We start from the raw sequence: 13,921 nt of genomic DNA, 5'->3' as shown, positions 1-13,921 counted from the left end.
GTTAAAATGTGTGTATATATTAAACACATTCCCACTTTTCAGTATTTCATCCATATCATTTAGTTTTTTAGCTCCGGTTAGCACAATGTATGTGCGCTGTATTTGGAGGCCAGTGTTATCAGCTGTATCTAGAATGCTAGTTCAGACTCATAACCCAAAAGCTTATCGAGTGAAGGAAAAATGGACCTGAAATTCGCAACCAGTGTAAAAGAGTCCCTAGGGATACGTCGTTTTGTTTTAAGATTGTGTTCAATGTAAATAGGCCTTCCTAGTTGGGAAGACATATTACACTACTGTGGTATAAAAATTGGGTCCAGGAGTTGAAAATAGGGCTCTAAAGGAAAGTCACGTCTACCGAACACCTCTAAATCACCATTCCGTAATGAGTCTAATGATCTTCTTCAGTGTGTGCGGCCGATCGATCTTCCTCTTTTCTTGTGCTTCTTTTTTTTTGAGACAAGCCATTCATGCGATCAGCATGTAATTCTATTTCTCTGAGCCTCCGAGATTGTGTGTCACAAACAACCTCGGAATGAATGAGCTCATCCAGTGTTCCATGTGTGTGACAGTGGATCTTTTTGAAGAGTGTCACATGGCAACGGCCCTCCGGAACACTGGGACATGGAGCCAATTTGTTGCCTGGTGAGGTGAGTCACATGACCCCTGCTCTCTCCTGAGGGAGCTGGGGGTGGGGTGGTACTTGGGTCAGATAGCCAAATGAAGGAATGATTGTCAGAAAGGGGGGATGGATTTATGGATCCATCAGTACATATGATGCGAGGGGGGAGGGGATCTTGAGTATCCTCGATCCCAGCGTTCACACATTCACAATGTTCCTTCTAATCAGAAAATGCAATGAAGTCATCACACAGGAGAGCAGGCGCTGTAATTGGCAGGAAATAGGCGAGTCTGTGCGGCCGTGTTGGTGAATGGATGCCTGGGAGGAGGGCGTACTGATGAGTGCTGCGTTGTTGCGGCTGACCCATGGCCCCTGGGTTGCTCATTAAAACATGGAGGCTTCGGTCAAAGGAAGATGTGCTCTTCCTCTATCCACGCAGCGCCCTCATAGCGTGCACAGACCTGTGAACACATTGGATGGGGCAAAGAAGGCAAAATTGACTTGCTTGCACAAACCAAGCCTAGTTTTTCATCAGAGCAGTGATGGAACGGACACGCTTTCTAAAAGGAAGCTGTTGCAGAGCATTGGCGTGAGACTATTGTGAGGCAGAGCTTAGCTGTCGGTTGCTTTGTGGAGTCTTCGCACGTCTGCATGAGACTGTCAGACATGATGTCTGATGAGGTTAGCCTAGTGTTTCACACCAGGTTTGATTACTTGGTCTAAACTAGAGTTTCACTCTTCTGTTTTTTTAACTTGTATTTTTGGGTAATGGATATCGGAGTTAGTTTGTTTGTTTAAATTATCTGATATCGAATAATTATTTGTTCATGCTCATTTGCCTTAATTTTACATTTAGATGCTTTTTTCCCTTATCTTTTGCTCAATTAAAATTCTCAAATTCTCAATTAAAAACTAACCTAATTAACTTTCATGTAACAGTACTAAGTGCATGAAAACATCCGGCAAAGTTTTAAATCTGAAAGTGCACCATATATAAAGTTATTGGCTCACAAAAGTAAGATTTGTCTCTGAGTCAATTAAACGAATCATTTAAAAAAAAAAAATTTTTTTTAAGAATCGCAAGCCATTTCATTGTGACATCAAGACGAAATATTAGCATATTGCGCGTCCACTTATTGCGGGCACAGGCACCAGGGAAAACTTGAACCACCTCAAACACTGCAACGGATACTGGATAGCATCATATCGAGAAGACGCTGTGCTCTACAATGTGTTTATTGTGTTTCATATTGTGTAGGTCTCTGGCTAACCATCTAACTCGCGCTATTACTGACTTACTGAAATGCTACTGTAAATCAGCTGTGGGCTGCAGTATTACCTAAAACTGTCTGTTAATGCAGATTGTCTGTCATTCTTACTACTTTGAGTAAAGATAATGGAGCAATATTTGTTTTGCTAACTTTAACTTTAATTTTTATTTTAACATCAGTCATTCATGTTAGTGCTGGGCTAACGTATGCACTGTTATTGATAGAGTTCCCACATGTGCGCCGCAATACATTAGAAACACACACACAGGTTTGTTGATCGATGCACTTGCTAATGCTGATGGTTTGGAATTACAGTTGAAACATCTCATAATGTACCTCAAACTGAGTAGCATCACTGAGAAACGTTCCTGCTCAAGGTTCGGGTTGAATAACTAACGCTAGTTCTTCCATTGTTTCATCGCCGATTCGGACTCACGCTGGGATTGGTGTAAAATTGACGTCATCGTTAATGTCTTTATAGTCTGTACAATCGTAGAGCTTTAAGAAGCGGCCTGACAGAGTTGGAGGTCAGTTATGGTAATGGTCGTTTGTTTTCGAAATACGCACTGTACCAGACTGGGCCATCTGACCAATCAGAGCAGAGTCGGCTCGTGGAAAGGAGACATTTAGAGAAACTGATTCATCCTTCGAGTCGTTTGAGAATCATTGAACATTGTGGTGATGTGCAATGTATATTATGAGAAAATGAAAGCATTTGATGCATGTAAACCTGTTATTGGAGACCTCCAAAACTAAATTAGGAAACTTGAAAATAACATAATAGGGGCACTTTAATATATTTAGACATAATAGTAGCGATGTGACGGTGAGGGAATTTTCCCATCGGTTAATGTGTTCACCGGTATCATCATTGAAGTTTTCCCTCTGCAATGATCAAAACAGTAATCATGTGCATGGAAAAATTTTACCCGCTGGCGGTTTTAGGTATACAACGACCCCTGGCAGTTCTAGTGTTAAGCAGGTCTGGAGCAGCATTCTTCTGTTTGAAAAATCTCTTTGTAGGAGACTATATGAGCTTTGTAAAAACAAAACAAAAAAAAAACAGATACATTACACACTAAAAGAAAACATTAAAAAGCATCATATGACCTTTTTAAATTAAGTAAATGATTCATGAGTGATTCCGTATGATTCAAAATGAAGTGTAGTGTGAAAGCACCCTTGGTTTCTTTCCATCTTACTCATTGTTTTCCTTCAGTCTTGTTTCTCCGGCAGCATGCTTACGTTTGCTGATTGCATGCAGAACAAATGTTTGCATTGGCCAGATCCAGGGTCATGTCCATGCTAGACGCACAGCATTGTTATTTTTCTCTCTTACAATCTCTCCTCCTCGTTTTCCCTCACTATCTGCCTCTTTCTTCAGGGTCCGATAGAATCTTGGAGGAAATTCTTCGTCCACGGTTGTTATTATGGTCGCTCTTTGTTGGTTTGCAGGTGAATAATGGATGAGGCATCTGTTATGTTTAACGCACAGCAATCATAGTCATACGCTTCCAAAAAGCAGCTGTGGGGGTGTATTTTTGTCTGTTTTTTTTTTTTTTTTTTTTTTTTTTTTTTCGTAGTGGTTCTCATTCTCAGATGATTGAGTCTGTTGTGTTTCCTAAAGTGGAGAATTAAAAGATGGAGAAAAGCACACAGTGGATTTATTTAACATGCAATGCTTTTATCAACCGGCAGCGACTAAGTGTTGTTTTTCCCCCCAGAATGTGTACAACTAGCCATATCTAGCTAGCTTTTGGAGAGTTCTTGAAAAGGAAAGAAAGGAGGAGTCAGTCAGTCTCAAGGTGAGACGAAACTATCTTGTCTTTCTGTGTTGGATCTCTCCAACTGCTGACAGATGATGGAACAACCCTGTTTCCCATGACTCTGGAACACCTGTGTCAGAATGACCCAGTGAGCTCCGATTTGATAGGGGACTCAATGCTGTTATACTCCTCAAAAAAAAAAAAAAAAAAAAACAGCAATTCTGTCCTGTCTTTTCCAAAACATAGTGCCTGATTGCAGATACACAGCTGCATAAAGCTTCTCCCACTTTTGACAGTTACTCTCTGAAATCTGTCTGATTGATGTGAGAAAGGATGAAAAGGCTGTTTTGTGGAAGCCGGTTTTACAAGGCTCTTGATTTGAAATCGAAATAATTGAAGCTCCTTTTTCTATTCGGATGGCTTGCGAGAAATGAGGATGTATGCCAATTAAGATTCCCTTCTGCCCTCCAAGACGATCCAGCACGAAGGAGAAAAAGCCGAAAGATGGAAGAATGAAAGGGTGAAGAGAGAGTTCATTACTGTAAATGCAAATGAAACGGTCCCTGCGTATAATAGCTTGTCACTGTCAGAATTGATAAGAGAAAAAGCTCCGTTTTGTGCGTGTGCATATTTTTGAGCGCGCCGGCACAGTGTGTTCGAAATGGAGCTATATAATGGTAGAACATAAGCTGTAGAGGTTATATAGTATTATTCAAATGCGTTAATGGTAATACTTCATAAGAGCTGGTCTCTGTATAGAATGGTTTTTATATTTTGCTCAAGCTTGTTAGGCCTCCACAAGGAAATGTAATATTCATAACAGCCGACTGTGAAATAGTCTGCAAACATAAAACACTGGAGATATTTTTTCCTTGTTTAAACCCAAAACTTTCTGAAATCCTGTAAAATGCTTTTGAGGATAAATTGCCATTTGCTAGAGTTTGTGTGTGGATGTTTACATGTGTGTGTGTGTGTGTGGGGTAATATGCAATCATAATAGGCTTTAGAAGGATGAAAAATGTCCAGATGGGTTGAAGAACCACTCCCTTCGGTCCCTGAGCACTTGCTGCTTTGCAGTGCTTGATTCATTGGAATATGCTCAGGAGCAGCTGGGTTTTGTCTCTACTGTATGCGAAACAATTTCCATTTGGTCCTCAAGTGTGTTTGCTGTTCAAAAATGGGATGCTCTGCATGTCATCCAATCACTGCATCCTCTCCACCTCTGCTTAATTTATAGGTAGATGGAAAACAGGCTGAATTTGGCCTCTATTCTGCAGAGGTTAATTGTGTGAGGCGAATCTGTGCCGCTATTGATAGTGGAGGATGAACCGAAAACAAGCATTGTCTCAAGCATAGATTTGCAGATAAATGGACTGTTGAGCCGCACCAGAAGTTCCCACCATGAAATTGCTCGCCAGGCAGATGTTGGTGAAGGAACTTTTGTGGAGCCAGAAGCTCAGAACAGCATGTCGTTATTTTGTATTTCATACGTTGAAGTACTTAAACATTTAACTTTTATCTGCTTATGTTTTGTAGCTGTAGAAGTGGTCTTCTGTTCTCTAGAGAGCAATGTAGGCGAATACATTATGGGTCGCAGGGGAAAAATAATACCAGTGGAGTTTATGATAATATTAAGATCCACATTACTATTATTATTATACAATTATACAGTACATTAATACAATAAGGCATGCATATCAGTGCCATATTGTTATCAGTCTTTTATTGGCTATACATATTTTGGCCAATATTGGGTGTTTAAATATTCTAATTTTATATTTCACTCTCCTAGATTTATATTTGGCATGTATTGGTTATAAATGGTTACAACCCATAATAACATGAAAATGATCATCGGTTTATTGGTTTTGTAATATCAGTGAATCCCTAAATATTATATATTTCATATAAATAAATTGTAATACATTTTAGAATACATTTATTAAAATGAAAATATTCTTATAAATACATTTCTGTCAGGACCACTATCGTCAAAGATGATTGACAATTAGCATATAGTTTGGATTGGCGGTATAGTTCTGTTCTGGGCAAGAACTCCCTGTGCATCCAAGCAGCCTAGCATGGCTGAGAGCAGCGATAAACCCCCTTTGGGTAAACAGAACAGAACCAACAGTGTATTACAGATATCATTTATTAAATGTACAACATAATTCAGGAATTTAGTCTGATTCAAGGAGAATCAGAATGCCAAATCCTGACTGACGAGAGGAGGAGCTGGGGATGGAGCAGGGTAATTAGCTCCGGAGAAACGCTATAGCTGCTGATGATACTGAAGGAGCTTACCGTATATATGTATGCTGTAATAGACATCGTATTTCTATAGGTAGACGTGATCAGCTGACAGTCAGCTGATGCGAGCTTGACTAACGTGACCTGCCAGAACTACCGCTACACTTTATTTTTAAGATTTAAAGGTGCCCTAGAATGGAAAACTGTATTTACCTTGGTGTAGTTGAATAATTCGTTCTGTACTTGGAACTCGCATACCATGAGCCTTAAACACCATTGTTAACTACTTCATGTGTAAATCTTGTGCTTGAAAAAGACCACTGAAAAACGAGTGAATCCCAACATAATACAGAGTGTGACATAACATTCGTGGTCATTAATATTTACGCCATGTTCAAGGCCATGCAGTATTAACGTGGACCTGCACCGAATCAACAGAAGTTCTGCAGGTATTGTGAAGATGAGGACGATATAGTGAAAATGGTAGATCATGGATATAAAGAAAGAGTGTTCGAGTGTTCATGCTTGTGGTTGCCAGATTTCAGTAATTTAAATCCCCAATCCAAGCTTTTCTGTTAAAAGAACACGTATTCTAGCCGGTGCATTTACATTTACATTTACATTTAGTCATTTAGCAGACACTTTTATCCAAAGCGACTTACAAATGGGGGCAATAGAAGCAGCTAGAGCAGTCGAAGGGCAACAATATCAGCAATATGTAAGTGCTGTAACAAGTCTCAGTTAGTCTAGCACAGAAGTATACACTTTTTTTTTTTTTTTTTTTTTTTTTTTTTTAAATAAATTAGACAGACAGACAATGAATAGAATGATAAGTGCTATTCTCGATCGGTCAGGTGTTGCTGGAAAAGATGTGTCTTTAGACGTTTTTTGAAAATGGCTACAGACTCGGCCGCACGAATTGAGATAGGCAGGTCATTCCACCAGGTGGGAACGGTCCAGGAAAAGGTCCGTGACAGCGATTTCATGCCTCTCTGGTATGGCACCACAAGGCGTCGTTCACTGGCAGAACGCAAGTTCCTGGAGGGTGTGTAAGTCTGAACGAGCAAGTTTAGGTATATTGGTGCAGAGCCAGTGGATGTTTTGAAGGCGAGCACCAGTGCCTTGAATTTAATGCGAGCGGCTATTGGTAGCCAGTGCAGACTGATGAGGAGAGGCGTGACGTGTGCTCTCTTCGGCTCACCAAAGACCAACCTCGCCGCTGCTTTTCGGTGCTTTTCTAAACATGTGCAATCTGGCAACCATGTGCGCGCGCTCTCTCTCTCTCGCACGTGCGGATGATCGGAAACGCCAATGAACAAGTAAGCTGCATTTCAGCAATCTCCATTTGAGATTTTCTGCTTAGTGTCATTTAGTCAGTCTGAGTTCTGTCACGACTCACGAGCCGCTTGTGCTGTTAGCGATTGTGTGTTTGCTGAATAACTGCACTTGTATGAGACTGAAATAAGCCAAACAGAGCATAGCTCAACATTACTATTCATAACAGGCAAAAGCAGACCGTTTCATTCTAGGGACAATTTCTAGGGTTGTAAATGGACCTGTAAAAACAATTTTGGCCCACATACCCTCTATGTAGATATCAGAGAACAATATGAAATATTGTTTCAACTCATTCTAGAGACATTTTAAAGACCTTTTAAAGACATTTTCATTTAATTTTGTGCAATATCGATTACTCTTTTGTGCAAATCCACTGCTGCATGTTGCTCTATTTGGGCCACGCTTGCCATTGTCCTCAAGTTTAGTTCCACAGCTGCTGCTGCCACCTGCATTACCTGCAAGTTCAATCACACAGCCCCTGTCTGTCATGGATGCCAGCTCCCATGAAGCCCCGTGTCAAACACAGCCAAAGTCAAGCAAGTCTCCAAACACAGTCACTCTCTGCTAGTCGTGCAGTCTCTGTTTTGGCACATCGCTTCAGCAGTCCCTTAAAGAACCCCACCATGGTTCCAGCTCAATTGCCCCCATAACAACCATTAAAAAAGCATCGTGGGAAATAAAGAACGAATAAAAGAGTGGGGAGCTGGAGCATGGCAAGTATTAAAAACTGCAATCATTATTGTAGTTACCATGATGAGAGGGAAAAACAGCATGCTGATGAATGAGCGGCTGTAAATGCTGTTGCTGGTTAGCTGTTCTCCATTAGACCCAGCTCTCAGCTCGGGGCAGCTGCGCTCCTGCCTGTGCTCAACAGCTTGGTCCCGGAGTGAGGAGCAGTCTGAGTGGGAGGGTAATGAGCTTGCTCCACCCAGAGATGAAGATCCAGCTGTGGGAGAAGAATCGAGGACGCTTGCTCATCTTTGCTTAGGCAGGTGGTTTCATGGTGGGGAGGGAATGGCTTTGGGAATATGGTAATACATGTGATAGTAGAACTCTCTTTAATATCTCATTTCTTCTCCTAGACAGTAGTGAGATTAAATGGAGTGCAAATTGGCTTGAGGCTGTTTATCAGATTTTTCTCATGAGAAAACTATATAGTATAAGAGAATATAGTCATCTCATATTTGTCTTTTCTGAAGTTTTGAGAGATATCCCAACAATGTCTCAGATTTGATATCACACTCTGAGATTTCACTTTGAACTGGTCGTTTCTCGTCAAATTCCTCCAAAGACAAAGAATTCTATTCTATTCTATAATGGCCATAACTCTTTTATTTCTCTTTATTGTGTTTATATTGTTTATATTTTTTTTTAGAAAATGAATTAAAAATAAGAAATAAATATTACAATATTACATCTGCTAAATATGACATTTTACAAGATTAAATTATGTTAAATGACTGCAAAGATATTCTAAATCTAAAAATAATGGAAATACACATGCCATATTAGCTGATGTCGATAAAATCTCTAATATCTGACAATTATCGATATAGTATTGATATATTTGGAATCGCTAGACAACGTAACAAAAGATGCTGATTAACTTTCCTGAGCAATGAAAGAGCAACGTCTGAGTAATACAATCTTCCTCTAGAATGATTTATTTGCTCTTTCCTTGATATACGGGAGAAGGTTGGATTTATGTGATGGTGGTTTTCATCAGTCCTAAAGCACTTAACCTGAGTGGCGGTGGGTATCCTCAACCCAAAATCAATATGTGATGTACGGTATACGACCGTCTGCTGAGCACACATCGACTAATAGGTATTAGGGTGAGGACTGGGTAAGGAAAGAAGGATTAGGGTAATTGTGTTTTATCTGCCACGGTCTTTAGTGGATTGTACGAACACACACACGCACGCACACACACACACACACACACACACACACACAGATAGAGAGATAGAGAGACCTCTCCATTGACCTCTACAATGTAGATAGCAGTGAACTAGAGTGGAACAGACTCTCACACTGTGCAAACAGATAAGGATCAGATTTGAAAATCGCATTTATGGAGCAGAACTCCTTTTGAATTATTCAAATAAGAAGAATGGTCCTAAAACATCACAAAACACTGTTAAATGTATTTTTTTAAGCAAACTTCAAAACGAATATACATTTTCCATATTGTACCATATAATGTAATGCCAAGTTCACTTGTAGCATTTAACGTGATTTATGAATTATTTAAATTTATTTAGAACTATTAAGATGGAATTAGTCATCATGAAAATATTTGTCTAAAACTTATTTTATTTTTGATAGACACAAACCAAAAAAAGATTTGATTATTCATGACATTGAATGAATATATTAGAGTCAAAGGTTTTTTATTATGTAACATTTATGTTAAATACAATATTTAAAACAGTAATACATTAGAGATATTACTGTATAAGCCACATTTGAAGGAGTTATAAAATAACATGCTAGTAGAGTGTCTTCTTGTTGACACTTTTCTGCATTATATGGAATATACTGTTGTATCGCCTTGGGGGGTAACAATACATCGATTAAATGACAAAAATGCAATGTGTAAAAAATCAAGAGATATCTATATTTCTTTTTTCAAGAGACACCTTTATTTTGACACTCTCCACACCTTCGTGCAATGTCCGTCTCTGCATTACCAGTGCCACCGTGTGCATTCTCGATTAAACTCACCTGTCAAGGCTCAACAATGGCGTGAAAGATGGTACTCTCATTGTCCCGATCAGTTGTAGGCATTTTAAGCCTTGGCAATTTAAAGTGCATTCAAGTGCCGAAAAACGCAAAAGAGAAATTATTAGATAAAATAAAATATGTTTTAACATCTTTTATTTTTGTTGTTTCTTTTTTCTAATTATTTTTCTGAATTTTCTGAAGTGTAGTTCCTCATTTTGGTTGTAGCACCTCATTTCGGTTGTCAAGCTGTCATCAGATTACTGATCTCGTGTTATTGATCTTGATTTTTTTTCCCCCGTTACGTATTTTATTTATTTATTTATTGGTGTACAGGAGGTGCATTTTTCATTTTTCAGTTACATATTTTGGTTGCATATGTGAGTTAACAAAAAACTGGTTGTAGGCACATAATATCATTATATCAGTAAAGCCCTAGTAACGCCCAGTCCTAATTGCAATTTTTTTTTTATAAAGGTTGTTAAACTAGCCTGACAAGCCAGACCCACATCAAAATGTTGGGTCTGGGAACACACCATTGGCAGGGCTCAATCCGAGGGGCGGGATAAACGGTTGTCTTTCAAATCCTCCTCTGCATGCAATAGGATAGCGCTACAACCAACCAGAGCACTATCCGTGGTGAGACAACAATCACAGGCGTGTTGTGTCCCATGCGTTTTCCCACCAGCAGAGCTAGTTGATAGATTAAACTTTTGCCATGTCAGGTCGGCAAAAGTCTGAACACATTTTCCTTTTTTTTTAAGAATGACTTCAGTGCCGATCTTTGTTTTTTCCTTAAAGAAAAGCTTAACTTAAGTCTTCCAGAGTCGCGCCAAAGCTGATTCAAAAGACCGCTGTTCGCCAGCATCAGCAGAAGCTTTATGTTAAACCCGCCCACCGACTCTATACACGATGTGATTGGCCTGATTAGAGTTTGGTTTTTCAAGCTCGCAAGCCAACCGAGAGTCGCTAGACATTATTACATTTGCTGCCGCTAGGGTGCATCTAGATTTCTAGGCTATAGTTAAGCTGCAGTTGAGGCAAACATTAGCTGCGAACAATAGCTATCCATCCGTTTCCTTAGACTTGTTTGGATTAGATCAGTCATAGCGGAGCAGCAAAATGGACAGTTTAAATCTGGCAGATTAACAGTGATTTGATTCAGACATCTGTCAGATGAAACCCATGGGCTGTAGGAATCGAAAAAGAACCATATGAGAAACAGCCTCAAAACTTGAGTTGCTCACTTCTGGATTGATTAACATTCAGTGGGAATCAGGATTTGAATCTCACCATATGGTTTTTGGGTAGCCGAGTCTGTAGAAATTGACTGTAGATATTGAACGAACAGCTTCATCTCAGTGATAGCTCACACCTGGATGTATTGTCGACAGGCGCTCTGCCTCACCGAGCAGTAGGCCAGTCGGCAGATGTGTTCTCACGTTAAATTATGCTGATGTCATTTCCCATGGGTAATGTCTCTGTTACAGTTACATCGGCACTCCGGCAGACAGCACGAAGGAAAAATCCCCACTTTCTCAATTTTTTTCTTTTGCAGGGTTTCTATTCTTGTGAGCCGAATGACAGAGCAGTGGAGTAAGGAACTCCCAGCTGTAGGATTCCAGAGTAGATCTGGCTGGAGGTGCAGTTAGCTCATTCTCACCCAGAGCCTGCTGCCGGTCTCCACCTCCCTCTTTATCTCCTGCGCTGTCTCTCGTCTATTTTTGACTGCTTGTGCAATGTAGTATAATGAGTGGAGTACTGGGGATCTGCTCATAATCAAAACAACCTAATTTATTGATGATAGTCATTATAATAAAACATCCAGCCAGCTGCTGTGATGGAAGCTCCATATTCAAGAATCTGTTTGAGGCTTGGAGTAAACTGGGTTTCTCCATTGGTGGAACCATTGTTGAAAATGGTTGATGGATAGATTGGTAAACAGATGGGATATTTGAGTATTTGAATGAATTAAGGGTTAAATGTTTGGATAGATGGATGAATGGATATTTGAATAAACAAACTATGGACAGTTGAGTGTTCAAATAAATTGATGGATGGATAGATGTATAGATCCAGGGCTATCTATCTCTGGCAAAAATCAGAATCCAAATCTTCACTGAAAACACTTGAAAGTGAATATCTTTATATCTTTTGAATTTCTCAGGGTTTTTCAGTTTAATAACTACCCACTCTTTTAAAATAGATGAAGTGCACCACTACATGCTTTACTCCTTTTCCTTCAATCCTGAAATCAGCACACATGCATTGGATACATGGCAGAAGGAGAGAGCAGAATCCGATAAAAAGCCCGGAGGCTGCTCGTCATGCAAGTGCGGGAAGTGCAGAGAGTTTGTGGTTGTTTCTTAATGGAAGTTGCCAGCTGAGAGAGCACACTGAGAGAGATGTTAACCTTCTGAGATAGCATGCGCATTAAAGATGCATTACATAGCGCTTTGAAGTCAAATTAGGTCTTATTCGAGTCATGACAGAGGGTGTGTAGAAACGACCGGATGTGGCGCCCTCTTCTGTTTCCTTATTTGTCCATGGGTGTTTCAGGTCATTGTAGCCCGCATGAATGTCACTAGGTGCCCAGTTGTCTTATTTCTTAGTCTATGTGTCAGTCTGAAGGGAGATTAATGGCCTTGGCGGAGTGTGGGTGTTGTTTAAGCGGGCTCCACAGCTGGTGAGTGAACCTAGAACCCTGAGCTGGAGGCCCAGTTGACCCCATGTTCTCTGCTGTGTACATCAGTGGCTCAGTTCCATGGAGCCCATAAAGTCAACGAATAGGCTGTGTCCGAAGAGATAAACGACCCTTGATGCGGAACGGAGTATAACCTTGTAAAAATCCATGTGTGTGTGAGCATGATCCAGTGAGGGGTGGGTTAAGAAATAGAGCTTATAAATAATTGATCATATGTACTGGCTTCTTTGTGAAGATGAACATCCATTGTGTATATGCCAGTCAGTATTGAAGGTGGGGGGTGCTGTGCTGTTGACCTCATTATGTGGCTTAGAGCATAAAATAAACATTCATAGGCAAGAAACCTAGTGAAATAATGCTATGGATTAAAAACACATTTTCCACTGATCTTTTGCCAGTATATTAATTTTCGCTTCTATTGAATATTAATTTAGCTAATTTTTGCTTTTATATTTCACAGTGTGACAGATGAATAAAAGCATGGCATGGTGTCATGAGAACATGAATTATATATATATATATATATATTTTGTCCTGTTGCATCCCAGTGAGTTTTTATTTCCCAGAACCATCGTTTTTGTTAAGCATTCTCAATGACCGTTTTTCTTAATAGCTCATATCTTAATGTTTTATTCTGCATTTAAAGTGCAAGTTGTGTACAATTTGGTACAATTAGAGTAGATTGTTGGCTACACTAAATCAGTTTTGCAATAGAAATAGTTTATTTTCCTTAATAGCTCATAAAAATCACCAAAACCGAGAAAAAAAAATGTTCAGGTTCTTTTTCCCATTTAAACCACAAGATTTGCCATTACAATTTAGCACAATTAGAGCTCATATCTTAATGTTTTATTCTGCATTTAAAGTGCAAGTTGTGTACAATTTGGTACAATTAGAGTAGATTGTTGGCTACACTAAATAGGTTTTGCAATAGAAATAGTTTATTTTCCTTAATAGCTTATAAAAATCACCAAAACCGAGAAAAAAAAATGTTCAGGTTCTTTTTCCCATTTAAACCACAAGATTTGCCATTACAATTTAGCACAATTGTTGGCTACTCTCTCCTTTAAATCACTATCAACTCAAAAGGCTTGACATGCTTTTGGTCCAATTGCCCTTTTGTGTTTTCGCTGTCATTCCAGCCCCCCCCCAAAAACACTCCCAAGTATTCCCAAAAGCTTTTATTCTTGGTTTCCCCCTTCCTCCCTCACTACCTCCCCCTTCTCACCCCTCCCAACCCTTTGTTAGA

General features: G+C 39.6%; 1 protein-coding gene across 3 annotated transcripts in view; it reads left to right on the top strand.

The window, feature by feature from the left end:
* agrn (agrin) overlaps nucleotides 1-13,921 on the top strand; it is a 269,547-nt gene that overhangs the window by 95,403 nt on the left and 160,223 nt on the right. The window lies entirely within an intron of this gene.

Source organism: Gobio gobio (genome assembly GCF_949357685.1).
Source record: "Gobio gobio genome assembly, chromosome: 21".
NCBI lineage: Eukaryota > Metazoa > Chordata > Actinopteri > Cypriniformes > Gobionidae > Gobio > Gobio gobio.
This window is presented reverse-complemented; position numbering and strand designations above follow the sequence as displayed.